This window comes from Crotalus tigris, unplaced genomic scaffold, assembly GCF_016545835.1.
Source record: "Crotalus tigris isolate CLP2741 ecotype Arizona unplaced genomic scaffold, ASM1654583v1 scf7180000018301.7375997, whole genome shotgun sequence".
NCBI classification, from domain to species: domain Eukaryota; kingdom Metazoa; phylum Chordata; class Lepidosauria; order Squamata; family Viperidae; genus Crotalus; species Crotalus tigris.
The window spans coordinates 1,956,516-1,983,691 of record NW_024096931.1 but is presented as its reverse complement, the minus strand read 5'-3'; the positions used below and the strand labels follow the sequence as shown (position 1 = coordinate 1,983,691).

General features: G+C 48.1%; 1 protein-coding gene across 4 annotated transcripts in view; it reads left to right on the top strand.

Moving 5' to 3' along the window:
• CASKIN1 (CASK interacting protein 1) overlaps positions 1 to 27,176 on the top strand; it is a 118,084-nt gene that overhangs the window by 43,833 nt on the left and 47,075 nt on the right. The gene's annotated exons all lie outside the window — the stretch shown is intronic.

Below are 27,176 nucleotides of genomic sequence, written 5' to 3'. Positions count from 1 at the left end.
CTTTGGGGCACCACAGAAGCAGCAGCAGGATGTTCTCAGAGGCTTCCATTGGGGGCTCCAATGCAGCACTGAATGCCCCTCCATTGCCACAGCTTCAAGGATGGCACTTTTCTTGTTCTTGTAGCCTCTCAACTGCCAGGCAAGACGTAGGTGGCACTGAGCTTCCACCAGCACACCTTCAATTGGAGTTTGTGTTGGATCTTTGAGCCTTGGGTTCCAAGACCTGAACATCTCAAGGCCCTGAAAGAAGGTCCATGTAACGGAGAGGCTCAGAGGGAGGGAAGCAGCCAAGCCCTAGGTCAGCTGGCATCCAGCGTGGGCATCCTTCTGAATCTAAAACTTCAGTTCCCATAATTCCCAGTCTTGGGGTTTGGCTACGAATTCTGGGAATTGACATCCTGGCCTCTGAGGGTGTACTGCCTTGATGCTCAACAAGTCCTGTTGAAGAGAGCAGACGGGGACGTGGTTTTCATAGAGCCGTGTACGTCCTCAATTGTGAAGCTGGCCTGTTTCCAGAAACATGGCCTGGAGGCACCAACGCGTCACCTCCTTCCACATCTTGCTTTATACCGCATTTCTTTCTTTCGCCTCTTGCCAGCTGAGGCCAAACACCTTGAGATGTCGGTACGAGTGACGGCAACAGCAAGACTTGAGCCCACCTCAAGGCACAGTGTCAGACAATGGCAAATACTTCCTGCTGCAGGAGTGTTGCCGGTGACACAGCGGTGGGCAAATTGAGGAGGGTTTGAAGCAATGAAGTTGGGCAGGTAGAAGAGGAGGGCACGCTGCCTGCCAGGGGAGCAACACAGAGGCCACATTCTCACAATGCTGTACAGCCGGCTTAATCAGCTGTTCCCTTAGGGACTTCAACTCCCACAATTTCCCAGCTAGCATGGGGATCGAAGACTCCCCCCAAAAGAGGGTTTCTGGCCTAGTCTAGAACTTGGCATCCTGGCAACCAGAGTTAGCAAGTTATGAGCCCTTTAAATGTGTCCTACAAATAGGGACAAAGTGATTTCACCAGGGAGATCATCATCTTCTTCTTCTTCTTCTTCTTCTTCTTCTTCTTCTTCTTCTTCTTCTTCTTCTTCTTCTTCTTCTTCTTCTTCTTCTTCTTCTTCTTCTTCTTCTTCTTCTTCTTCTTCTTCTTCTTCTTCTTCTTCTTCTTCTTCTTCTTCTTCTTCTTCTTCTTCTTCTTCTTATTCTTCTTCTTCTTCTTCTTCTTCTTCTTCTTCTTCTTCTTCTTCTTCTTCTTCTTCTTCTTCTTCCCAATAATAATAGTAAAGTTAGAAGGGATCTTGGAGGTCATCTAGTCCAACTCCCTGCTCAGGCAGGAAACCCTATACCATTTCGGACAAATGGCTGTCTCCTCCTCCTCCTCCTCCTCCTTCTTCTCCTCCTTCTTTCCTCCTCCTCCTCCCTCCCCCCTCCTCCCTCCTCCTTTTAAACTATGCCTATTGGCTCATAGTAATACTTATCTTTTTCCCAGCTCAGAACTCCCAAAATATGGAGTGCTGAGAGGTTGCGAGGATCCCCAAGTTAAAAAATAAAGACATCTTCGAGGGTTACAGTTTTTCCAGCCTTGTTTTAGCCCATCTGCTTCTCCTCTTGCACTCTTCTCTTGTTTATTTATTTATTTATGAGACTTCTATACCGCTTCAAGTGCAAGCACTCTCTAAGCGGTGTACACCAGTAAGCAATGTATATATATATTGACATTGCCCCCAACAATCTGGGTCCTCATTTTACCTACCTCGGAAGGATAGAAGGCTGAGTCAACCTTGAGCCGGTGAGATTTGAACCGCTGACCTGCTGAACACAGTCAGCTAACGTGGCCTGCAGTACTGCACTTTAACTGCTGCGCCACCTCGGCTCAGTTTAAATCCCTGCCTTTCAGGTGGTGGCCCTGCCTCTCCCATTTTGGGTGGCTGGGAAACGAAGCGGCCGGAAGGAAGTGGCGGCCGCTGTTCTATATAGTTTTAAGTCTTGGCTTTTTCCTGTCAGGCATCACCGAATTGCGATTTTAAAAGCTATGACACGCCCTAATCCTCGTGAGAGGTTTCCTTCGACCTCCTGCCTGCTTTCTGTACAACAGGCTAGCAGAGTTGGAAGGGACCTTGGAGGTCTTCTAGTCCAACCTCCTGCTCAAAGCAGGACACCCTATTCAGGTGGTCCTCGACTTATAACAGTTCATTTAGTGACCGTCCAAAGTTACAACGGCACTGAAAAAGTGACATGACCATTTTTCACACTGATGACCATTGCAGCCTCCCCCCCCCCGGGGTCTTGTGACTTACATTCAGATGCTTGACAGTTGACTCACATTTATGATGGTTGCAGTGTCCCAGAGTCACGTGATTCCCTTTTGCGACCTTCTGGACAAGCAAAGTCAACAGGGGAAAGCAGATTCACTTAACAACCGCGTTACTAACTTAACTGCAGCGATTCACTTAACAACTGTGACATGAAAAGTCCTAAAACGGGGCAAAACTCACTTAACACACTTCTTATTTAGCAACGTAAACTTTGGACTCAGTTGTCCAGTCTCTTCTTGAAAACCTTTGGCGAGGGAGTACCCACAACGTCCAGAGGCAAATCCTTCCACTGGTTAATCCTCACCCCGAGCTGCTCTTTTGTCAGAGGAAAATACAACTTTTGCAGAACTTGGGAAAGGGAGCGAGATACACCCAGGTTGAAGTTGAGTGCCTTATCCTGAATGGCTGACTATTCCAAGGTCTCTTTCTTGAATCTTCCTTCATGCTAGTGTGCATCGCTACTTGTGCAGCATCGCTTTGCGTATGCTGCCAAGTACATTTCATTCCACAGTTTATTTTTTGAATGAAATGTTTATACTGTATAACACCTAATCACATAAGCATCGCAACATCTCCTTTTAGGGAGGTGCTTGACATGGCCAGAGCTACAGATGTGTCCTGAGAGAAAGTGTGCTGAGCTTGGCCCTGGTTCCTGCAGATCCAGCTGCTGCTGGAGCTTGTCCGGCAGGTCCATCTTCCCTCTCCTGCAAAGGGGGTGGACCTAAGACCGTCAGCGAGAGATGCAGAAAAGGCTTTGTATGCCGTGTGTAAAGCTTTGGGCCTCGCGGCTGCATCCACAGGCAGCCAATGGAGCCTCAGCTGTGGCAGTTTCCTTGGAGCCAGCATCCTCCAGAGCAGAAACGTTGGCTAGGTCAACAACCAAGGGTCACTTAGCTCCTGGAAGCACAAGGAGAAATGTAAGAAGGCTTGTTCGTGATGACAATCAGTGGCTTAAAATAGCTACCTCCTGAGATATTAACTAAAGTTCTTAATTAGCCATGCTGGGCCAAGCATCTGGGTAACATCTGCTGAATTTGAACAGGGCGATAGAACAGAAATTGCAGGAGCCCCAGCCGGCCAGCTGAACTCCCGCAGCCTGCCATGCAATAGAGGGCAGGTGGAAGCCCCTTTATTGAGGGAATTGCAGTAGTCTAATCTGGAGACCTCCAGGTAGGAAATAGTGAGGTCATCTGAGAGAAAATAAAGCTCAGGTGATAGGGGCGGGTCCAGAGCTCAGCACTGACCTGATGACAGGATAAGGGGCTGATCAGAGGCGACACTTCGGTCTCTGATTTTGAATGCAGTCGCTATTTCCATTCCGGATATTCTGCGATGTCCCACTTCTCCTTAATTCCCACCGTTTTGAGTGCCAGCAGCTCCTGATCATGGTGCAAATATCAGCCAGGAATTGAGATACCACAGACTTCGCTCCACCCAGCTTGGAATCTCCCAAAATTTAGAAATGGGGATCATCTGTACAGGTAGCTTTCGACTTACAATGGATCATTTAGTGACTGTCCAAAGTTACAACGGCACTGAAAAAAGTTACGATTGTTTTTCATACTTAAACTGTTGCAGCATCCCCGCGGTCACGGTTCATATTTATGATGGTTGCAGTGTCCTAGTGGTACGTGATCCACCTTTTTTTAAAAAATAAATATTGTATTTTCTAATTTTACAATCAAATGCTTAATCAACAACGTGTTGTCTGGGTCTATTAGTAATTCAGTGGTCTATATTAACTTCTTCAGTCTAGATCAGTGGTTCTCAACCTGTGGGTCAGGACCCCATTTGGGGTCGAACGATCATTTCACGGGGGTCGCCAAACAAGGCTGTCCGCCATTTTTTCCCCCTTTTCCTTAGCTGTGCTACTCCCTTTTATTCTATTGGCTTTTGAAAGCCAATAGGATAGACTCTCTTGAATAGAGTCTAATTCTATTGGCTTTCAAAAGCCAAAAGGAATTGTCCAGGCTGTGTCTGCCCTGCTGAGCCCGCCAAAAGTCCCATTCTGCAAATGGTGCTGCACCAGTTGAGTAGTCCTCGACTTATGACCGGTTGAGTAGTCCTCGACTTACGACTGGTTGGGGGTCACGGCATTAAAAAGGTTGAGAACCACTGGTCTAGATCCAATATTACAGCAGGAATGTTTCCTCTCTTCTTCTGATAATACCTGTTTCCCCACACTAGGAAAATACAATTCTTATTGCTATTAGTAAATACGTAATTGAATATCAACATCTTTGTTACATTTTTCTAATCATATCAATAATGCCAGTTTAAGATATCTTTTCTAACCAAAACATATCTTAATTGCATTTGCACTTAACATCCATATGTTCAATCAGTATCCTGTTTTTGCTTTTTTAAAAATTTTAATTTCCCATCAGTATTCAACATGTCTCTATTGTTTATAATTCCAAAGTAAGTTATATTTGGGTAACCAAAAGCTCCCCTTATTCAAGCTTCTTAGCATTTTCCTGTTTCCCTTCTCACACCATCTTTTGTGACCTTCTGACCTGCAATCAATGGGGAAGCCAGATTCACTTAACAACCATGTTACTAGCTTAAGCAACTGCAGTGACTTACTTAAAAACTGTGGCAAGACAGCTCGTAAAATGGGGCAAAATTCACTTAACAACTGTCTCAGCAACAAAAATGTTGGGCTCAATTGTGGTCATAAGTCAGGGACTACCTGTGTGTTTATGGTTTAGCAACCCAGGCAATGCAGTGTCTCATGTAGACGTTAAACAGGAAAGAGGAGAGGATGGGAAATCACCAGGTAGAACCAGTTGTGGAAGAAAAGCATCACTCTGAGGAACCGGAGCATCCGAGCCCAACAGCGTTTCCCAACCGGGTTTCAGCAGGACCAACATTCCCATTGTTTGCTTTCTCCCAGAGGAATCATTTTGGAGTCAGTTGTGTTAGAGTGGAGGAAATGAGAGGCACAAACTTTGGAAACGCCACAATGCTCATAATTCACACCTGACTGTCAGGATCTGAGCTGCTACGAGTCCCTGGTCCATTTCCCAAAAAGCAAAACAGAGAGGGCGAACGGCTACAAACTTGTAAATCATGGATCAGGAATGAAGTTCTCGGTGGCCGGCCAGGGGGAGGGAGCAGTTGGTCTGTCCTCGCCAGGAGCGGGATGGCGTTGGGCAGCCCTTGCTCTCCAGCATCCTTGCCTCTGCGTATTATCTGCTCTGCCATCCGTCGGAGGGAGCCTGCAGAGGTTGACGGGAGGCGGAGAGAGTCTGCCCTGGTTATGCAACCCTTTGCCTGGAGAGAGCTGGCCTTGGAAGGAGCCCGCCTGCCTCTGCTCTCCCCCCCCCACCATGGCTCATCGCTTGGGCAGCTTGGGGAGGGAGGGCCCTCCGCCTTCCGGTTGTGCCTGCTTCTGTGTCAGCCACTGAGCAGCCTCCTTTGGCTGACCAAGGACCCTCCTACTCCCCCTGCCCCCACCCTCCAATCCTCCTCTGCTGCCAGGACAGTTAGGAGGGAAGCCTGCCAGTCCCCCGGATGTGCCAAAAGGCTCAGGATGTCTGGCCAAAGAGAGGAAGGAAGAGGCGGCCAGGAGCGCCACTATGCGCCTTGGCTCTGGAGCAGCTGCTCCGAGGGGCATCTTAGAGCGCCAGCCGCCCCTCCCCCCTCGCCTGGGGGCCTTGGACCCAGACCGGGAAGTAGCGACTGCTCGGGTTCGGCTGCCTGATTGGTTGGGGCCGATGGGTCTCACTTTCTGGAGGGATGTAGATTTATGCGTTCTTCGTTGCTGCCTTTTAAATTATGACCTTAATAAGCGTACATGTGGAAATCACGGCTTCTTAAAATCAGTCCATATTTCTCCAGCATTCTAGAGCAGAGGTCCCCAACCTTTTGGGCCCCAGGGACCGGTTCCGTGGAGAAAGGTTTTTCCACGGACCGGAGGGTGCGTGGTTGTGTGTGCTGCCTGCATCCCGCGGATGGGGCTTTGCTTGTTTGTGTGGACCAGTTGCTGGCATGCCGTGACCCGGTACCAGTCCACGGACCGGGGGTTAGGTACCCCTGCTCTAGAGTTCAAAATGCCAGTCTTATAACTCTTTCCATGACTTTTGCAAGTGGGCTAGAATTTGTATGTGCCAGCCTCCCCCCTCCCCCCCAAGGGAGAGAGAGGACTCTATTTTTTACTGCTTCTTCAGTTGCAATCATGGGAATGTGAGTGAGGCTTTCAAGGGAAGGGTTAGAACAGAGGTCCCCAATCTTTTGGGCACCAGGGACCAGTTCCGTGGAGAGAGTTTTTTCCAGGGACCGGAGGGTGTGTGGTTTTGTGTGCTGCCTACATCTTGCAGATGGGGCTGTGCTTGTCTGTGCGGCCCAGTTATGGCATGCCTTGACCCAGTACCGGTACACGGACCGGGGACCCCTGGGTTAGAAGATCCAGCTAGCAGTCTCTGGAACAGATTCCAGTTAGGTACAGATGACCACCTGAAATTCTTCTCCAGAATTATAACATAACAGAGAGATAGAATCAAGATCACGTGAAGTGTTAATACCACTTTACAATGCCTTGGTAAGACCACACTTGGAATACTGCATCCAGTTCTGCTCAGCACAATTTAAAAAAGATGTTGAGATTCTAGAACAGTGGTTCTCAACCTTTTTAATGCTGCGACCCCCAACCGGTCGCAAGTTGAGGACTACTCAACTGGTGCAGCACCGTTTGCAGAATGGGACTTTTGGCGCGCTCAGCAGGGCAGAGACAGCCTGGACAATTCCTATTGGCTTTTGAAAGCCAATAGAATTAGACTCTATTCAAGAGAGTCTATTCTATTGGCTTTCAAAAGCCAATAGAATAAAAGGGAGTAGCACAGCTAAGGAAAAGGGGGAAAAAAATGGCAGACTGCGTTGTTTGGTGATCCCCGTGAAATGGTCGTTCGACCCCAAATGGGGTCCCGACCCACAGGTTGAGAACCACTGCTCTAGAAAGAGTGCAGAGAAGAGCAACAAAGCTGATGTTCTTTAAAAGGGTGTATCTTCCTACCCCTCCCCCCCACCCCGGCTGCCTTCATAACCCCCCAGTCCAGAACAAACCCACCCCGAGAGCTGCAACTGCTGTACCTTATTTTTAGCAAAGGCCCAGCAACTTTGACAGAGGCATGGATGAGAACCGTAGAGGAGAGGTGCTCAGTTGCCATCTGGAGCGTTTAGTGTCAAAAAGGCCACGGTGTTGCAGACAAGTTATTTTTCCATTTTGCTCCAAGAATCAAGGGGAAGCAGCCTCTTGCCAGCTCTGGTGTTCTGACAGGGTCAGAGCACTGTTTAATGTGCCCAGCAAGCCCAGACGAAGAAATGGGAAGCTTGATGAACAGCGTTCCACAAGGCTGGATTATTCTTTTTGCCTGATTTAATGAGAACTCTGCCGGTTGTGCTCCCGGGATTTAGTTCACTATTTTTTGTCTGCCAAATAATTCGCAAAGCTTACTGCAGTTCAGATACTTAAATGATTTGGACATTTTGAAACAGGCTTGTTTAATCTGAGGCTGCAGGAATTATATGCCATCACCAAGAGTTTAGACGGAGTCCTTGGAGCGCTTCAAGTAATGGTACCAAATTGGAATTTGCAATGAGACAAAAGGTTGAACTGATTTCATTGTGTGCCATCACATCAGTGATGCTTCTCAGTGACCACTTAGGCCAGTGGTTCTCCACCTGTGGGTCGGGACCCCATTTGGGGTCAAATGACCATTTCACGGGGGTCGCCAAACAACGCAGTCTGCCATTTTTTCCCCCCTTTTCCTTAGCTGTGCTACTCCCTTTTCTTCTATTGGCTTTTGAAAGCCAATAGAATAGACTCTCTTGAATAGAGTCTAATTCTATTGGCTTTCAAAAGCCAATAGGAATTGTCCAGGCTGTCTCTGCCCTGCTGAGCCCGCCAAAAGTCCCATTCTGCAAACGGTGCTGCACAAGTTGAGTAGTCCTCGACTTACGACCGGTTGAGTAGTCCTCGACTTACGACCGGTTGGGGGTTGCGGCATTAAAAAGGTTGAGAACCACTGACGAAGGCAGAGTTTCTGAACGAGGACCTGAGCCCAGCCTGTTCCTTTAGATCTGTCAAAGTCCACCCATTACAGCACAATTCATTCTATTGGCCTTGCTGCTGCTGGCCTCAGAGGTTGGTGGGTGGAGGCTTTTAGGAAGAGATTGGACAGCCATTTGTTTGAGATGATATAAGGTAGGGGTCCCCAACCCCCGGGCCATGACCCACTACCGGACTGCAGCCTGTTCATAACCAGGCCACAGGAGAGTGCGTGTGTGTGAAGCTCAGCTCTCCCGAGCGGAGCTTCACATGTGAGTGCAAGTGCCTGTTGCTTGCACGTTTCGAGCTTCGCGCGCGAGCGCAATCACCCTCTGCTCATGTGCAAAGCTCCTTTTCCCCGAGTGAGGGTGCAATGGGGATTCACACGCCCCCTCCCGCTGGACTGTTGGGGACCGCTGGTATAGGGTCTCCTGCTTTAGCAGGGGGTTGGACTAGAAGACCTCCAAGGTCCCTTCCAACTCTATTCTGTTATTCTGCCTTTCTCTCTTCTCTACTATTATGGACTTCTCCAGAGGGCTAGGTCTGTCTGTCTGTCTGTCTGTCTCTCTCTCTCTCTCTCTCTCTCTGTGTGTGTGCGTGTGTGTGTGCGCACACGCACATGGGCCTTTGAGTCACACGTCCTTGTAGTTTTCTTGGCAAGTGAGTGGAGGATCTCGAAGGATTCAGGACCAAGGCCAGTGGCTGGGCTGTCAGTTGTGGGGTCTGGGACGTGCCAGAGGATCCTGGGAAGAGCTGCTGTGGCTGTTTGGGGTTGTGCCATGGCAGCTGGGTCAGTGGAGACCTCACCAGCCTGACTTTCCAGGGGTCTGCCTCAGTCCTGCCCTGCCACCTTTGTCTCCTTTCAGTCCTGTAGATGAGATTGAACCAAGCCCCCTGGGGATGGAGGTGGCCTGGGTGCCCCCCTTTGTGGCCAGAGCGGCTTGATGCATACTAACCACCCCACAGCTGCACGTTTGATTGGGTAGCTATATAAATGTTTCAAATCAATCAATAAGTGGCACTTCCAGAGTAGCCTGAACTGCAAGGAATCTTGCCACAATCCGCCACCTGCCTGGACCTTTTCAGAGCGCTGATGTGGCTTTGGTTGAGATGTCAACTGGGAACCGGGCTTCCCAGGTTGAGTCTTGGAGCTTCCTGACACCCACCCCTCTTTCCCAGCCCAACCTGTCTGCCCTCAGGAGTCTCCTATGGCGAGTTCTTAACATGGCAGAGAATAAGGGGTCTGTAAGTCATGCATCAATAAATCATCAGCGAAGGAAAGACCCTGACACTTTTTCAGGGGGCAAGATGATGGGGATCCAAATGGCGCTGTTGAACTGGGTGCCTCCTCCATTGATCCTGAAAGCACTGAAGGGGGTGTGTGTGTCCCAAAGCCAGGGCAGGATTGTGCCTGAAAAGTAAAACCAAGACAGCCAAGAGAAGGCTCAGATTTTGCTTCTTGGCACAGGCGGCAGATATGCCAACCTTCCTGGCCCAACATGCCCTGTTGTCTGTTAAGCAGGATCCGGAGAGCTTTCCCCAGGCCTGGCCGATTTCTATCTAACTACACAAGTCATATGTACACATCCAATGTAGTTTGTGGTTTCTTTTGCTCTGTGTCCCCAGTTTCCTTTGTATTTGATGTCTTCAACCCTTGCCAGAATCGCCTGGCAAATGGCAAATGGGCAGCTATGTAAATTCAATCAAAATAAATAAATAAATACATTTCAGTTACTTGGCAAGGCAGCTGTTTCCTTTCCATTTATCCTCTCTTTCCTGAGTGAAAGATTTACTTCTCTGACCGATCAAGATTGTCCTGAATGGGGCCTTGGAAAGAGGGTCTGCATGCTGGAGCAGAGGGGGGGAGGGAGGGGGTCCCTCTGCACACTACCGCTTCCCCACTGAGTAGGAAAGAGGTTGCTTTAGGGCCCTCCAACTTTGGCTGGGTTCCCACAGCACGCTAACTAGGCTACAGTGGGACTGGATAGTTTCCAGTTCAGCATGCTGTGGGATCCAGCCATTATCCTAAAATTGTACAGGGATCTTTGAGGTCATCTAATTCAACCCCTTTTCATCGGTTACCTTAGTGCCCTTGAGATCATCATGTTAAGCCAGTGGTTCTCAACCTGTGGGTCGGGACCCCATTTGGGGTCGAACGACCATTTCACGGGGGTCGCCAAACAACGCAGTCCGCCTTTTTTTCCCCCTTTTCCTTAGCTGTGCTACTCCCTTTTATTCTATTGGCTTTTGAAAGCCAATAGAATAGACTCTCTTGAATAGAGTCTAATTCTATTGGCTTTCCAAAGCCAATAGGAATTGTCCAGGTTGTCTCTGCCCTGCTGAGCCCGCCAAAAGCCCCAGTCTGAAAACGGTGCTGCACCAGTTGAGTAGTCCTCAGCTTACGACCGGTTGAGTAGTCCTCAACTTACGACCGGTTGGGGTCGCGGCATTAAAAAGGTTGAGAACCACTGCGTTAAGCCATCATAGTTCCATTTGAGATGAAATTAATCATTGTGTGGGTTTTTTTTAATGGGGTTTGTTTGTTCGTGTCAGAAGCATCACAATTGAAATAAGGCATATATGCTATGACATCCATTTTAAAATATAAAATACAGGATTGAAACATGTAGAGATGAAACTGATCTTGTCCAGAAACTAGCAACATTAATTGCTGCCATGAAGTCCTCAAGTGCACACTGATCGGGACACAAAGGGCAGGTATACATATGTGTTGTTGTCTGCCTGTCATCACAATCTCAAAGAACAGAAGCCACTGGATAGCCCCATTTGTTCAGAGTGTTTCGGGATCTTGTCGTATCCGTGCACAGTCTATTCAACGATTTCCATACTTCCCAGCTTTCGTTAGACCCAGAAGCCAGCTCCTCCACTGCTTCCATCCAGGGTTGTTTAATGTGATAGCAGGGATGTTTAATTTATGTTGCATGCACCTGGCTTAAGATGCTGCAATCCTTTGTAGGGCTTTCTGTGCATGGACTGAAGGGGGGTCCAGAAGGAAATGAAGCCCCCCCCTAAGGCAGCCAGTCAGAGGGGGGGCTGCCCACCAACGACCTCATTCTTTGCACAGGGATCCCTTTCATGCCTTCTGACTTGCTTTTATCCAGGGTGATGGCAACAGTGGAAGGGTCTCAGGACCTTATACAAGGGGAAAATGCCACATCTGAGGCTCCCATCACAATTTCCCTCCCTCTTTGAATTCCTTTCATCAAAACATCCTTTTACGTAAGCCAACATAAAGTCTGTGATCAACATTTTTCTGCAGAACAGAGGGGGCTAAATAGTGCAAATAACGTTATTATATTGTGCACATACTATAACTGAGGGATCCTGAGGGTTTTGGGGGCGCAGACACGCCTTTAAGTGTGAAAGGCTTGGCGTGCTCGCTTAGGTAAGTTAGATTCTTTCAAAAAATGCACGCTGCACATTAAAAGCACCATTATATTAATCACAGCATGTAACGTAACTTGTTCTTTGGTGCCCTTTAATGGATGAGAATTCACCTTGTTGCAGATTTGGAGGAAGCACGAGGGCCTTGCCAGGCTGCCAAGTGGATCACAGGATCTGGCCTTCTTCCCCCCTCCCCTCTGGAAAACCCTCTTCCCAAGCGCGTGGCTCTTTCCTGTGAGAATGGTGTGACTTGCTGGGCAAAGCGGCAGGAAACCGTCTGCTTGCACACTCACTCACTCGCTGTGGGTGTGAAAGAAGAAAGGCCCTTTCTGACAGCTATTTGGGCTTGGAGGCTGGCAAGTGTTTGCCCACAGCAGACGGATTGTTTGCTGTCTCTCTGGGTGGCAGATGGCTGCCTTCCTCTCCACTTTTGTGTCTGTCTGTGTTTGTGTGTGTGTGTGTGTGTGTGTGTGTGTGTGTGTGTTGGTGAGTGTGCATTGCTCCAAAGGGTGATGGGACTTCTGCAAAGAACTTGCAGAAATCAGCAGCTTGATGGAGCAGGGGAATCCCCTCCCTCCCTCCCTCCCTCCCTCCTTTTTACAATCCGGGGATTCCCCAATCCCTGCCTATCATTACCCTGTATGTGTACAACAGAGAATAATTGGAAGGCGCCTTGGAGGTCTTCTAGTCCAACCCCCTGCTCGAGCAGAAGACCATATACCATTTCAGATAAGTGATTCTCCAGTCTCTTTTTGAAAGCCTCCAGTGATGGAGCATCCACAACTTCTGAAGGCAAGCTGTTCCATTGACTGATTGCTCTCCCCATTAGGAAATTTCTCCTTAGTTCTTGGTTGCTTCTCTCCTTGGTTAGTTTCCTTTCCTTGTTTCTCGTCTTGCCGTTTGGTGCTTTGGAAAATAGTTTGACCCCCTTGTCTTTGTAGGAGCCCCTCAAATATTGGAACAGTGCTATCATGTCACCCCTCGTCCTTCTTTTCACTAGACTAGATATACCCAATTCCTGCCATCGTTCTTCGTATGTTTTAACCTGCAGCCCCCCCAATCATTCTTGTTGCTCTTCTCTGCACTCTTTCCAGAGTCTCAACATCTCTTTTGTAATGTGGTGACCAGAACTGGACGCTGTGTTCCAAGTGTGGTCTTCTTACTAAGGCTTTGTAAAGCGGTACTCACGCTTCACGTGACCTTGATTCTCTCCCTCGAGGGATTGCATTATGTAAATAAGGACAACCCCTCAGTCAAGCATTGTATCTCAGCAGGATGAGGCAGCCAGCAGGAGCAGCTGATGTTACCCAAGCATCGTTTTTGGCCATCTCAGGGACTAGGCATTGCACCTTACGTTGGTCATGAGGAAGAGCTCACGAAGTTTTGGGGTTAGGAAATCTGTTCTGCTTATTTCTTCAATAGTCAATGAATAGGATTGGAAGTTACTTTAGAGCAGGGGTCCCCAACCTCCGGTCTGTGGACCAGCACTGGTCCACAGCATGCCACAAACCGGGCCATGCAAACAAGCGAAGCCCCATCCACAGGATGCAGGCAGCATGCAAACCTACGCCACCTCCGATCTGTGGAAAAACTCTCTCCATGGAACCTGTTCCTGGTTTCCAAAAGGTTGTGGATCCCTGCCTTAGAGGACATGTAGTTGAACCTCCTGGTCAGTGCAGGCTCCATCTTTGATTCATCTTTGAGAGGTCATCATGCAGCTGTCATGGTTCCGACAGATGAAACTCTTCAAAAGAACCTCGAGGCATTGTTTACCTTAAAGAATCTTTTATTCGAGTAGCACTATATCGGCACTTACATAATCAAAGCCAAAAACTGAATACCCCTCCCCTGGGCACCGTAGTATCAAAGCACAATTCCCTCCTCCAATTTACAGTCATAAATCACATTCCCCAATTAGCTTGAAGCCCGGCCTTCCTCCCCAGCTCTCCAGCCCTCCAAGTCTTTATCATCTCTGATTTCAACGACCTTGATTCTCATGCTAGGCTCAGTGTTATTATGTCTAGCTCAGCTGGACTCTCATTCACACCCCCCCTCCCCAGCATCATCTAACTCTAAAAGCGAAAGGAAGAAAATGGCTACATTTCCATCTGTTGTCAATCAAAACATCCAATGTTAGCAGCGTTGACAGCAGCCCGTTTAGAAACTACCAGCGAAGGAGCTGCCACTTCCTATGGCAGCTGCTCCATTGCTTGAGCGCTGACAGGCAGCTCCTCCTGCCCGTTCCTGCTGTGCCTCCTTCCTCCTAGTTTTAAATCTGTTGCCCTCTGTAGCAACAGAGAAAAAGTCTGTTCCCTCTTCCTTGTGGGAACCCTGCAGGCTTTTCAAAACAGTTACAGGTAGTCCTTAACTTATGGACTACAATGGAGCCCAAAATTTCTGTTGCTAAGCAAGACATTTGTGAAGCGAGTTTTGCCCCCTTTTACGAACTTTCTTGCCACAGTTGTTAAGTGAATCATTGCAGTTGTTAAGTTAGTAGCACAGTTGTAATCTGGCTTCCCCATTAACTTGGCTTGTCAGGAGGTCGCAAAAGTTGGTCACGTGAAACACACACACCCCAGGACTCAACGGGACTCAACATTGCCACCACTCTCTGTGCCAAGTGACTATGTATTTAAAAAGGTGTGATAAAATAATAAAAACTCTCTGTCAGCCAATTGCAAGAAAATTATTTTAATTTAGCTATGGCAAATCTAGATAGCATATTAAAAAGCAGAGACATCACCCTGCCAACAAAAGTGCGTATAGTCAAGGCCATGGTTTTCCCAGTTGCAATGTATGGCTGTGAAAGTTGGACCATGAGAAAGGCTAAGCGCCAAAAAATTGAGGCCTTTGAACTCTGGTGCTGGAGAATACTCCTGCAAGTCCCCTGGACTGCAAGGCGATCAAACCGGTCAGTCCTAGAGGAGATCAACCCTGACTGCTCTGTAGAAGGCCAGATCCTGAAGTTGAAACTCAAGTACTTTGGCCATCTAATGAGAAGGAAGGACTTGCTGGAGAAGAGCCTAATGCTGGGAAAGATGGAGGGCAAGGGAAGAAGGGAATGACAGAGAATGAGATGGCTGGATGGAGTCACTGAAGCAACAGGCGTGAGCTTCAATGGACTCCAGAAGATGGTAGAGGACAGGAAGGCCTGGAGGAACGTTGTCTATGGGGTCGCGATGGGTCGGACATGACTTCGCAACTAACAACAACAAATAGCTGTCCATCTCAATCAATGAGTCAATGAGTTTTATATTAAAAATATAAAACAATGAAAACATTTTAAAACAATAAAAAAAACTAAATGAAATATTTACCCAAAATAAATAAAAGTCAAGTTTACTTGGAACAACTTATATCCTGTGATCTTTGGTGCCAACAGCATCTGCCTATCCCAGGTCTTTGGGATGGAGTCAATAGGTGTACAAAAATGCCAGATCCAGTCGACACATCTGACTGACTGTGTGTGACCAACCATAGTAATAATAATAGTTTTAGCCTCTTCCACTGTTCTGTATCAAGCAAGGAGGCTGCTGCTGGATATTGCTTGAGGCAGGCAGATTAACTGCATGGAAAAGTTTCATGCAGATTACTTTAATTCATCAGGCATTCTCAAAACATTAACTTACAGTTACTGTAGGGATTCTTCTGAAATACATGTCATAATCTGGACCCAACACGTAGTTAAAAAGAGATAGTTTCTTCTATGCTAACCAAGCAAACTGTTCTCGTGGCTGGAATTCATAAAGACCTCGCTGGCCAGCACGTAACCAGGAAATCCGGTACCTAATCAGAAGTCCCTTCCAGTGGCCAGTCCGAACACAGATATGACCAGGTAACTTAAACTACATTACCCAGAAGGCTATCCCTTAAGGGAGTGGTTCTCAACCTTTTTAATGCCGTGATCCCCAACCGGTCGTAAGTCGAGGACTACTCAACTAGTGCAGCACCGTTTGCCGACTGGGACTTTTGGCGGGCTCAGCAGGGCAGAGACAGCCTGGACAATTCCTATTGGCTTTTGAAAGCCAATAGAATTAGACTCTATTCAAGAGAGTCTTTCAAAAGCCAATAAAATAAAAGGGAGTAGCACAGCTAAGGAAAAGGGGGAAAAAATGGTGGATTGCGTTGTTTGGCGACCCCCGTGAAATGGTCGTTCAACCCCAAATGGGGTCCCGACCCACAGGTTGAGAACCATTGCTTTAAGGGGACAGTTTTTAATTCCTAAGATAGCTATATACTCTGACCAGCACATCCATGCTCTTCCCTTCTGCCCTTTGGGGAACTGAGACCCACATCTGGCTGAGCACGAGTTCTTCCAGTCTGCTGTTTCTTGGAGGAGGTTGATGCTTCTGGGACAGGCAGGTGTAGGGAACGAGATGGCCTAATGGTTCTCTTATGTATACATGTTTGAGAAGCGTTTTTTTTAAAATCAGCAAGTATATTAAGGACTTTTCTGCTAAAGAGAAGCCACGAAACCAAGGAATGAACATTCTTAGAAATACGGCCTTCCTTTCTGACAGGAGAAAAAATAAAGCAGAAAAGGGCAACGCAGATAACAGGAGACTTTGCACTAAAACCCACAAGAGATGACAATTTCAGAGCAGTTAAAGAGTTTGAAACAAATCGGCAGGGGACCCCGTCCTGCACACGTTTTTTTTTTTTTAACACATTTTATTAGTTTTTTTAAATTCTTAAGAAAAAGTACTCAGGACCCACCGTGGTGGTTGGGTGGTCCAATGTTCAAAAGTAAAAACATATATAAACAAGTCAACTCAATACATTTCACTATCCCCTCTCTATTTCCCTCAATTAACATAATACATTTAAATATTCCATTTCTATTTTAAATTTCTATTACTACTAAACCTGTTCTATAACTTTATCAGTTTACAATTACCATAGTTTAAGTTTAAAACCACAAATTATCAATTCTAATTCTTAATCTCTCACATTCCTCATTTTATCACCAATCACATGTAAGGACCCACCCCACTTTGCATCTTAAGAAGACAGAACTCTTGGAATAGTTCTTCCAACAGGCATCCTTTATTAAGAGAAAATGGTTGCAGGCATTCTAGACAGGACTTGGGGTCCAAGCTCTCCTACTCAAGGTTTTAAGGGGTTCCCCAGTAGCCCCACCCAATCACCCCCTTCTTCCAACGACAGTCTCAGGCATTACACTCCCACCCCCTTTTCCTTACTGCCGGCTGGATGGAGACTTCAGAGAGAACTACGTGAAAGGTAATAGCCCCATTGTTATGGTTAGTCCTTTTGGTGATACACACATCCAGTTCCTTTGAAGTGTATTGAAGGAAGTGAGGGAGTGTTCACCCCCCTTCCCTTTACCGTATGGCAGAATCCAGAGAAGGCAGGAATGGGATTTTCTATAGTTGATAACTAGAGATGAAATATAATTGGATTCTGACATCGCATTTATTTCTTCTTAAAGTTAAAGAGTTTGAAACAAATCGGCAGGGGACCCCGTCCTGCACACGGTTGAGGTGTCAGCAGGAGAAAGACGAGGTGCCTTAGGAATCTCACCGAAGACGATTCCGGATGTAGCTACTATTTCCCTGATGCTTTGGGTGGGTGGCCTGATGGATCAGCCGACTGAGGATGGCTTGGAGGCGTCTTCTCTTTCATCAAGGCTCAAGATTGGAAGTCCCCAACCCTTTTAATCTTACCGATAAGCATGAAAAAAATAGATGGTGCTCGATCTGAGCAACCTCCCAAACCCCTGGCATGGCTGCTCTCTTTGAAAGAAGGAATTTCCTAAGCAAGCTTCTCAAACTTGGCAACTTGAAGATGTGTGGACTTCAACTCCCAGAATTCCCCAACTAGCCATGACATTGACTAGGACAGTGGTGACCGGATGCAGGAGAATCTTGGGCTGTTGGTTTGACAGGATGCAGGAGGATCTTTACCCTAAGGCAATGTTTTTCACCTGGGCAACTTGAAGGTGTGCGGACTTCAACTCCCAGAATTCCCCATGCTGGCTGGGGAATTCTGGGAGTTGAAGTCCAAACACCTTCAAGTTGCTAGGGCTGAGAAATACTTCCTAAGCCAAGAAATTGCTGCCTTGTTCTGGCTTTGGGAGACGTTTTAATGAAGAACTGTTGTGCAAGGTTTCAACTTTATCTAGAGCCAGTGTTTCTCAACCTTGACAATTTTAAGGCATGTGGACTTCAACTCCCAGAATTCCACAGCCAGCATTGCTGGCTGTGGAATTCTGGGAGTTGAAGTCCACATGCCTTAAAATTGACAAACAGGTATCACTGCAGTACTTATTTTTATTGATTTGATTCCTAAAGCCGCCCTTCTCAATATATTCTCGAGACCATGACAAAGCGTGACTAAACCAGAAAAAAGGGCTTGTCTAACCCATGGCCCTCAGATGTCCATTTGGCAGCCGAGCTAAGGCAGGGGTCAATCTGGAAGTATTATGCCACTTTGAGAACCTACTTTGCAAGACCGTTGTGAAACTAACCCAGCAGTTCAGATTGGCTGCATTCTTAAGACTGTGTTCCTAGATAGAATTAAATCCTCTTCCAGTGTGCAGGTCCGCTGTTGGGTGTGAGGTATTATACGCTTCTCGCCCACTCTGTCTGGCTGCGTGGATGCCGTGCGGCATGTGTGGAGTTGGCAGTGCCACTTGGAACAAAGGCAGATGGGAGGGGGCACCTCGCCAGGGAATTGACGTCCCAGATTGGGTGTTTAAAAAGCCTCTTTGAGTTGTAAATGCCAGATAATTAGTAGCTGCTTCTAGGGAATTAAAGTTACTGCATAATAATCTATTAGTTGCGTGCTCCTTCGCTGCGCTTTCCTACTTTTCCTTACTGAAAGCCCTGGTGACTGCCCCCCCCCCCCGTCTCTCCTTCACCAGCGTGAATGTTGATCAGACATTCCCAGGTTGGATTCGGAGTGGAGTGAGCGGAGAAGAGGTGGCAAGAATAGAGGCTTCGGGATGCTTCCTTGTTGTAGTTCAATAGCTGGCCGGTCCATGTGTGGAGATTCTCAGTCATCTGGATTATCGTTGCCTCAAAGGTGCTTTTTTTTCTTCAAAAGGCAACTGGACTTACTTTATTTTTCCTTGAAGGCATTTTGCTTCTCATCCAAGAAGCTGCATGGTACATTATACAGTGTACATTGGGGAAATGAAACAAGCACTTCACAAACGCAGGGCATAACGTAGGAGAGCAAACCCATCAGGCTTTCATCAAATCTCAAAAAGGACTCAGCAGGAGCTCCTCCGTAACAGACAACGAAGACAACAATAAATGAAGCAATGTTGTAATTCCATATGTTGCAGGAATATCGGAAACGCTCAGGAGAATCTTCAGCCAACACAATGTACATGCACACTTCAAACCCAAGAATACACTAAGGCAGAAGCTTGTCCACCCCAAGAATAAAACACCCAGACACAAACTAAGCAACGTGGTATATGGAGTACATTGCAGTGAGCCATGTGCAGATCTGCACATTGGGGAAACGAAACAACCACTTCACAACGCAGGGCACAACGTAGGAGAGCAAACCCATCAGGACAAGATTCAGCGGCTCATCTGCATTTGAAAGATAAAGGCTGCTCTTTCAAAGACAGCAAAGTCCACATTTTGGATAGAGAGGACCACTGGATGGTCAAAGAGGCCATCTAGGTCAAAATTGAACAGCCCTCTCTCAACACGGGGAGGGATATGACATCATCTATCTCCAGTCTACATCACAGTCCTTTCGGCAGTTCCAAGAAGGCCCCACACCCATTTGCACTCTGATCCAGGTGACCCTGAGGACACAGATAAACCCCCAAGTGGCCTCAACAGCTCTCAGAGAGAGTGCTAATGACCAGATGACTGTGAAGAAATACAATCCTTCCATTCCCCCACCCCACCCCCATCAGAAGCTATCCTTCCATCCCTCCACCATCCAGTTGGAACTGTCAGTTCCCATCCTCCTACTTCCTTCCTCCACCCTGCCACCACAACTGATGAAACTTTTTGGATGAGAAGCAAAATGTCTTCTTCTTCTTCCAGAAGTTGTAAATGCTCCCACACTGGAAGTTTTTAAGAAGAGACTGGGCAACCATTTGTCTGAAATTGTATAGGGTTCCCTGCCTGCGCAGGGGGTTGGACTAGAAGACCTCCAAGGTCCCTTCCAACTCTATCATCATCATCATCATCATCATCATCATCATCATCATTATTATGGATCATCGCACAGTCAGCCAGATGTTCAGACTGGATTTGGCATTTTGTCTACCTATCGAGTCCTTACCCAGGACCTGGGATAGGTAGATGTGGATGTTTGATGGTATTACAGATATCGCCGCAGGATGGAAGCAGTTCCTAGTAAGGCCGCCTTTTGCAATTGACTAATAGCGAATTTGTCAATGCCAATGGTGTTCAAGTGGTGCTCCAGTTGTTTTGGGATTGCACCCAAGGAGCCTATACTATTGGTACTACCCTTGCTTGCTTTTGCCACAGTCTTTCTATTTCTATTTGTAGGTCTTTGTATTTTGTTATCTTCTCCAGTTCTTTCTCGTCTATTCTGCTGTCTCCAGGCACTGCCACGTCCACTATCCAGACTTTTTTGTCTTTCTTATCGACAATTGTTAAGTCTGGGGTGTTATGTTGCAGGTGCTTGTCTGTTTGAATTCTGAAGTCCCAGAGCAGTTTAATTTTATCATTTTCTATGACTTTCTCTATTTTATGATCCCACCAGTTTTTGCTTACAGGCAAATGATATTTTTTGCAGATCTTCCAATGCACCATTGTTGCTACTTTGTCATGCCGCTGCTTGTAGTCAGTCTGTGCAATCTTCTTGCAACAGCTTACCAAGTGGTCCACTGTTTCTTCAGCTTCTTTGCATAGGCGGCACTTACTGTCTGTTGCTGTCTTCTCAATTTTGACTTTATATGCATTTGTCCTTAAGGCTTGGTCTTGTGCAGCCAGAATTAGTCCCTCGGTCTCTTTCTTCAATTTTCCTGCTCTTAGCCATTGCCAGGTTTTATTATTATCTGCTTTCCCAGCTATTTTTTTAATGTATTGGCCATGTAGTGCTTTGTCTTCCCATGCCTCTATTCTGTTCTTCATTTGGTCTTTCTTGTAGGCCAGTTTGGTCTCTCCAGTAGTCAGTAAGCCTTCCTGATATACTAATTTCAGTGCATCTTCATCATTGTTCTTCAGATATTCTTCCAAAGCCATTTTTTCTTCTTCAACCATCTGATGTACTTGTAGCATTCCACGCCCACCTATTTGCCTTGGTAGATAAAGTCTATCAATGTCACTGCGTGGATGAAGGGCATGATTCATTGTCATTGTTTTTCTGGTCTGCCTATCCATTGCTTTTAGTTCTGCTTGAGTCCAGTCCACTATTCCAGCTGTGTACCTAATGACTGGGATTGCCCAGGTGTTGATTGCCTTTATGGTATTTCCTCCATTGAGTTTGGACTTTAAGATCTTCTTCACTCTCTTGATGTATTCACCTCTAATCTTTTTCTTGACTTCAGTGTGTTTGATGTTGTCAGCTTGAAGGATACCCAAGTATTTGTAGTAATCTTCCTCATCCAGAATCTTAATGTTATTTTCGTGGGGCATCTTGATTCCTTCAGTTTTCACTACATTATTATTATTATTATTATTATTATTATTATTACTACTACTACTACTACTACTACTACTATTATTATTATTATTATTCCTCAAGGAAAAACTAGTTCAGTTGCCTTTTGAAGAAAAAAGCATCTTTGAAACAGCTCGCCTGGCAGTGAATCATTCCCTGATTGTTACATGCACACAAACACACACACACACACACACACACACACAATTTTAGGTCTCCTGCACCCAGATTGGAGAAAGGGATGCCTGTGGCGATGAGGCGGAGAACTTCCAGGCGTGGAGGAAGGGTGGAAGTTTGAGTGGCAGAGAAGTTGAGGGCCTTGTATTTCTTTGGGACGGGGCTACCAACTGGGAGCTCTGAGTCAGCACAGCTGCGGGGAGGGGGCTTGTTATTACCCAAAAGGAGCCAGATTGGGAGTGACAGCTAAATATTCTCTCCCTCTCTCCTTCTCCCTCTCTCTCTCATTCACATTCTCCCCCATTAAGGACCTGAATTTTAGCAAACCCATCTGTTGATGCAGCCAAACTGGCTTTCATGGCTGTTACAGCTGTTGGCTGGGGAATTCCGGGAGCTGAAGGTTACTGTGTGCTACTTGTTGCAGAAGGCGACCCTGGAATCTGCCCTCTGGAGCACCGCATTGCTGTGCTGCTTTCCACGGTTGCTCCTGGCCTGGCCTGCCCCTGCCACCCCCGGGACCCCCTCTCACTCCAGGCATCGACTGTCTCATTCAGGAGCAGCTCTGCCTGATCTTCACTTGGCAGCGCCTCATGTTTTCCTGGCCATGAGAGCCAGAGACGTGCCCTTCCATAGAAGAGCGTGGAAAAAGGGACTTGGGATGCTGCAAGATAAGGCCACAGCCTCTGTTTGGAGGGCAGCCCATCCTGGGATCCTCCACGTGGGGGTCCCTGCTGGCAACCGCCCTGCAGCTGTGCTCCTGGCTTTGAGCACAGGGTGGGCGTTGTGGGTCCATATTAAAGCATCCTCTGTTCTCTGGAAGCTGTCTCCATCTCTCTCTCTCTCTCTTTCTCTCTCTCTCCTTCCTTCCCTTCCTCCCTCCCTCTCCCTCTCTCCCTCTCTCTCCCTCCCCCTCTCTCCCTCTCTCTCTCCTTCCTTCCCTTCCTCCCTCCCTCTCCCTCTCTCCCTCCCTCTCTCTCCATCCCCCTCTCTCCCTCTCTCTCTCCTTCCTTCCCTTCCTCCCTCCATCTCCCTCTCTCCCTCTCTCTCCCTCCCTCTTCCCTCCCCTCCCCCTCTCTCTCCCTCCCTCTCCCTCTCCCCCCTCTCTCCCTCTCTCCCTCCCTCTCTCTCCCTCTCTCTCTCCCTCTCTCTCTCCCTCTCTCTCCCCCTCTGTCCCTCTCTCTCTCCCTCCCCCTCTCCTCTCTCCCTCTCTCTCCCTCCTTCCCTTCCTCCCTCCCTCTCCCTCCCTCCCCCTCCCTCTCCCCCTCTCCCTCTCTCTCTCCCTTTCCCTCCCTCCCTCTGCCCCCCCTCTCTCTCCAAGAAACACCCGGCTTGTGGTCAGCTGGCATCTCTTCTGCCGTGGGGATGCTAAGAATAAAAGCAAATGAGAATGTGATGACGAGCAAAAATCTTTCCGGTGCCCTCCCCTCCCCTCTCCCTTGGCTCTTCTGCGCTTCCTCTTCTCCCTCCCCTCTTTTCTCTTCTGCACATCTGCCTGCAGATTCTTCCTTTAACTGGAGGGCAAATGGCCCTTCTCCACTTGTGCCCCTGCCGGACAGGCTCTGCCATGCCCTCCACCCTCGGGTGGCATCGCTGCTGCTCCTTCCCTGGCACCGAGGGATGGATAGTGAAGGCGGGAGAGATTTAAACTCTGGATTGCATGAGATGACCGGGTCTCCTTCCCTCCTCCTGGGAGGGCAGAGCACCTTCCTTCCAGATGTGCTGGTCCTCCCCCTGCATTTACCCCCCTCCCTGCTGCTTCTCCTTAGTGGGCCTGTGCTCCGCTCTAAGGTTGGGTGAGGTTGGGGAGCCCGATAGCAGCTACGTGCTTCTTCCGCTCCTGCCAATTTGGCAGCTGCTCTACCATCTCTTTGGCAGAGAGCCAACTCAGGGGGGGAGGCTAATAAAACTGTAGCAGGAAATGAAAGGTTTGAATTAGGGTCCTGTGGAGGGAAGGTCCCTTTCCTCTTTGGAGGAGGGATGGGGAGAGGACTGACCTGGCTCAGCAGAATGCTTAGGTGGGCTCTTTCCAGGACCAAGAGGACCATTAAAGGCCCCTGCAGTGGCCAGCCAGTTTGGGGGTGGCCAGGCGCTTTGAGGCCCCACTCCTTGCCTTGCACGGCTGCCAGCTTCCTGCACGGCCCAAACATCTCTCATGGTCCAGTTCCCAGCCAGCTTGGCAAGAGCCTGGGAGATGCGGCTATCAGTCCTGGAGTACCCCCAACCCTACTCCGCTGGCCAGCTCAATCAGTCAATCCCCATTGGAGCAGCTTTGGAGCAGAGCAGGGGGGGGCTGGGTAGGGGAGCTTTGAGAGGTTGGCTTCTGTAGCATTTTTGGTGCAAGTAGGAGGCAAGCCGGATGCATTCATTGATGGTAGCAAAAAAGCCAGGCTGGTGGCACCTTTTCCAGCCGTCATATTTTATTTGAAGGCAGAAATGTGGGCGAGTGCGGTTCATAAAGGCTTCTTTCTGCCCTTTACTAAAGCTTGTTAATTGGCAGAGGCGATCCCTGACTCCTTGTGATTGTTTGCTTCGAGTGGGAAGTCGGAGCAATGCTGCCATGTCCTGCCCCTGGCCAGGTGGATGTTGGCAGGCCTTTTTTTGTTTTTCGGAGGGTCAGCTGAGGTCCCATCCTTCTTCTCCTCTGGAGCAAAGAAGGCGCTGGCACAGCTACATTTTGTGGCACCCCCACTCACTGGTAAAGGAAAGGCAGAAAGAAAAGCTGCCAGTCCCTGGTGAGGGAGGTCGATTAGGTCATTGTCAAAAGGAACAGCCTCAGGGACCACCAGGTGCCTCTGGGACCCTTCCCCAGGCTTCCTTCCACAACTACAATCCATTCTTTTTCTCTGGCCACAGATGGGCTGGTTCCCACAACCTGCTCATCTGGACTAAAATTAGGAGGGATAACTTGTGGTGCAATGTGTTGTGGGAACCCAAGCATCATCTTAGCCCCGGGGTCTAACTCGGCCCTTTTATGACTCGTGGACTTCAACTCCTAGAATTCCTCAGTCAGTGTGCCTGGCTGAGGAATTCTGGGAATTGAAGTCCATGAGTCATAAAAGGGCCGAGTTTGAAGACCCCTGTCTTACCCTTGGCGTGCGTGCGTGCATGCATGTGTGTGTGTAGGGCAGTGGTTCTCAACCTGTGGGTCGGGACCCCATTTGGGGTCGAACGACCATTTCACGGGGGTCGCCAAACAACGTAGTCCGCCCCTTTTTTCCCTCTTTTCCTTAGCTGTGCTACTCCCTTTTATTCTATTGGCTTTTGAAAGCCAAAAGAATAGACTCTCTTGAATAGAGTTTAATTCTATTGGCTTTCAAAAGCCAATAGGAATTGTCCAGGCTGTCTCTGCCCTGCTGAGCCCGCCAAAAGTCCCATTCTGTAAACGGTGCTGCACCAGTTGAGTAGTCCTCGACTTACGACCAGTTGAGTAGTCCTCAACTTACGACCGGTTGGGGGTCGCGGCATTAAAAAGGTTGAGAACCACTGGTGTAGGGTGTTATCCCATTAAATCGCAAGTGGTTGGTTTGGGCAGAGTACATTATGCGAATGCAGCAATTGTCCTTCGTTCAAACTGAGTTTACAGCTTTAGCCACTTGTAACTGTGGAATGTCCTTTTCGAGCTGAAGACTCTCTTAGCTGCTGTTCGGGCATCCAGGTCATGCCAGGGCTTGTAGCTGGGATCCAGAGCCAGCTGAGCTCTTGGCTGTTCTCCTTCCGAAGTTCCTAGTATGGGAAACATGGAGATTCTTCAGAAGGCTTCCAGCGAGCCCAAAGGGAGGCGCAGACCATCCTCAGCCGGACACTCCCTGTCACCTGCACGTCCCAATTGCTCAATCTTGTAAAATCTATACTGCCATACATTATATAAACTCACTGGTATTTATCAGCTTGTTATTTCTTTCAGGAACGTGAGGTTTGGGGCATGAACTTATATTTTGAGACCAAGTACTTTGAAAACATACATGTATGCATGATATGGCTTTTTGTGCCCTTTACTTTAAAAAGGTAGAAGTGGGACAAGAATTTTATTTTATTTTATTTTATTTTTAAAATTTATAAGCCGCCCCACTCCCGAAGGACTCTGGGCGGCTAACAATAAAAAACACATAAAACATAACAAAACAAACAATGCAAAGACAGTCATCCAGGGGTCAGGTTTTATAAACCCCAGGCCTGCCGGAAAAGCCAGGTCTTAAGTAGCTTACGGAAGACCAACAGGGTGGGAGCGGTCCTAATCTCCGGGGGGGAGCTGATTCCAAAGCGTGGGCGCCATCACAGAGAAGGCCCTCCTCCACGGCCCCACCAAATGGCACTGCTTGGCCGACGGGACCTGAAGGAGGCCCAGCCTGTGGGATCTAACCGGACGAAGGGAACTATGAGGTAGTAGGCGGTCTCGCAGATAACCTGGCCCTGAGCCATATAGGGCTTTAAAGGTAATGACCAACACCTTGAATTGGACCCGGAGACCAATAGGCAACCAGTGCAGCTCACGGAGGATAGGTGTAACGTGGGTGTATTGAGGAGCACCCGCTATCACTCGCGCGGATTTGGGCGGACTTGAATGGATTTGGGCAGACCTGGGCAAAGGTGTCAGGAGAGACTGGCAGGCTGGCTTTTCTCATCCAGCTTGGGGTGGGGGGGATATTTAAATATTAAGGGCCTAAATCTTTGGCTGGGGTAAAATCCTCAGGGGAGGGAAAATCTAAAGGCACAAATGGGCAACACCAGTACAAGGAACCTTCCGTGGTCCCATACTGGCCATAATGCAACCTTTAATCCTCGCAACCGACAATTAGGGCTTCTCCTGCACGTAGAAACCCCTCCTCTCCACAAGTAATCCATTTGCAGGGTGCATTTGTGGGATCCTCCAAGAACCAGAGACTCCTCAGTTGCTTCTCACTTTCCAAAAGGTGGCCCCAGCATGCTGGCTGGGACATTCTGGGAGTTGGGCTCCACACCTCTGAAAGCTGCTGAGATACGCTGTCCTGTGAAGAAATGGGGTGCCAGAAACTCATGCTTTCCCATCCTTCAGAAAGTTCCCCAGTTTTGCAAAGCCCATCATCCTCTCCCGGGGGGTCCAGCCATTTAAAGCACTGCCTTCCTTCTACCCACCACTTCTGTTTGAAAGGATTGCCTGGACAAACAAGGGCTTGGGTTGCATTAGTAGCCAGCTGATGGGTTGTGAGGATGTGGAAGTAAACCACAAATACTTAACGCGTGTACGGATGGGCGGGTGCACATATTCTCTCTCGTGCCGGCTTCCAGTGCTTTTACCGAGGGCCCCTTTTGCAAAGTAGCCAGAGGTGCAGGCCTTGTCCTCACCTGGCTCCAGTAGCCATATGTGAGCAGCAGGGAACTTGGACGGAATTGGCCAGTTTTTTAGACCAATCCCAACTTCCATTTTGCTGAATCCTCCAGGCAAGGCCTAGCGAAACCCGTCTCAGAATGCACCCACTTATTGACTTACCAAATTGGTCGGTCGCCGAATCCTCCCAATGCACGGTGACGAACGGCAGAGCATAAAAACATCCAGAGAATAATAAACCAAAACCAAACAATGCTTCGTAATGACGACTACTGTGGAACTGAATAATAAAAATAGACCGTCA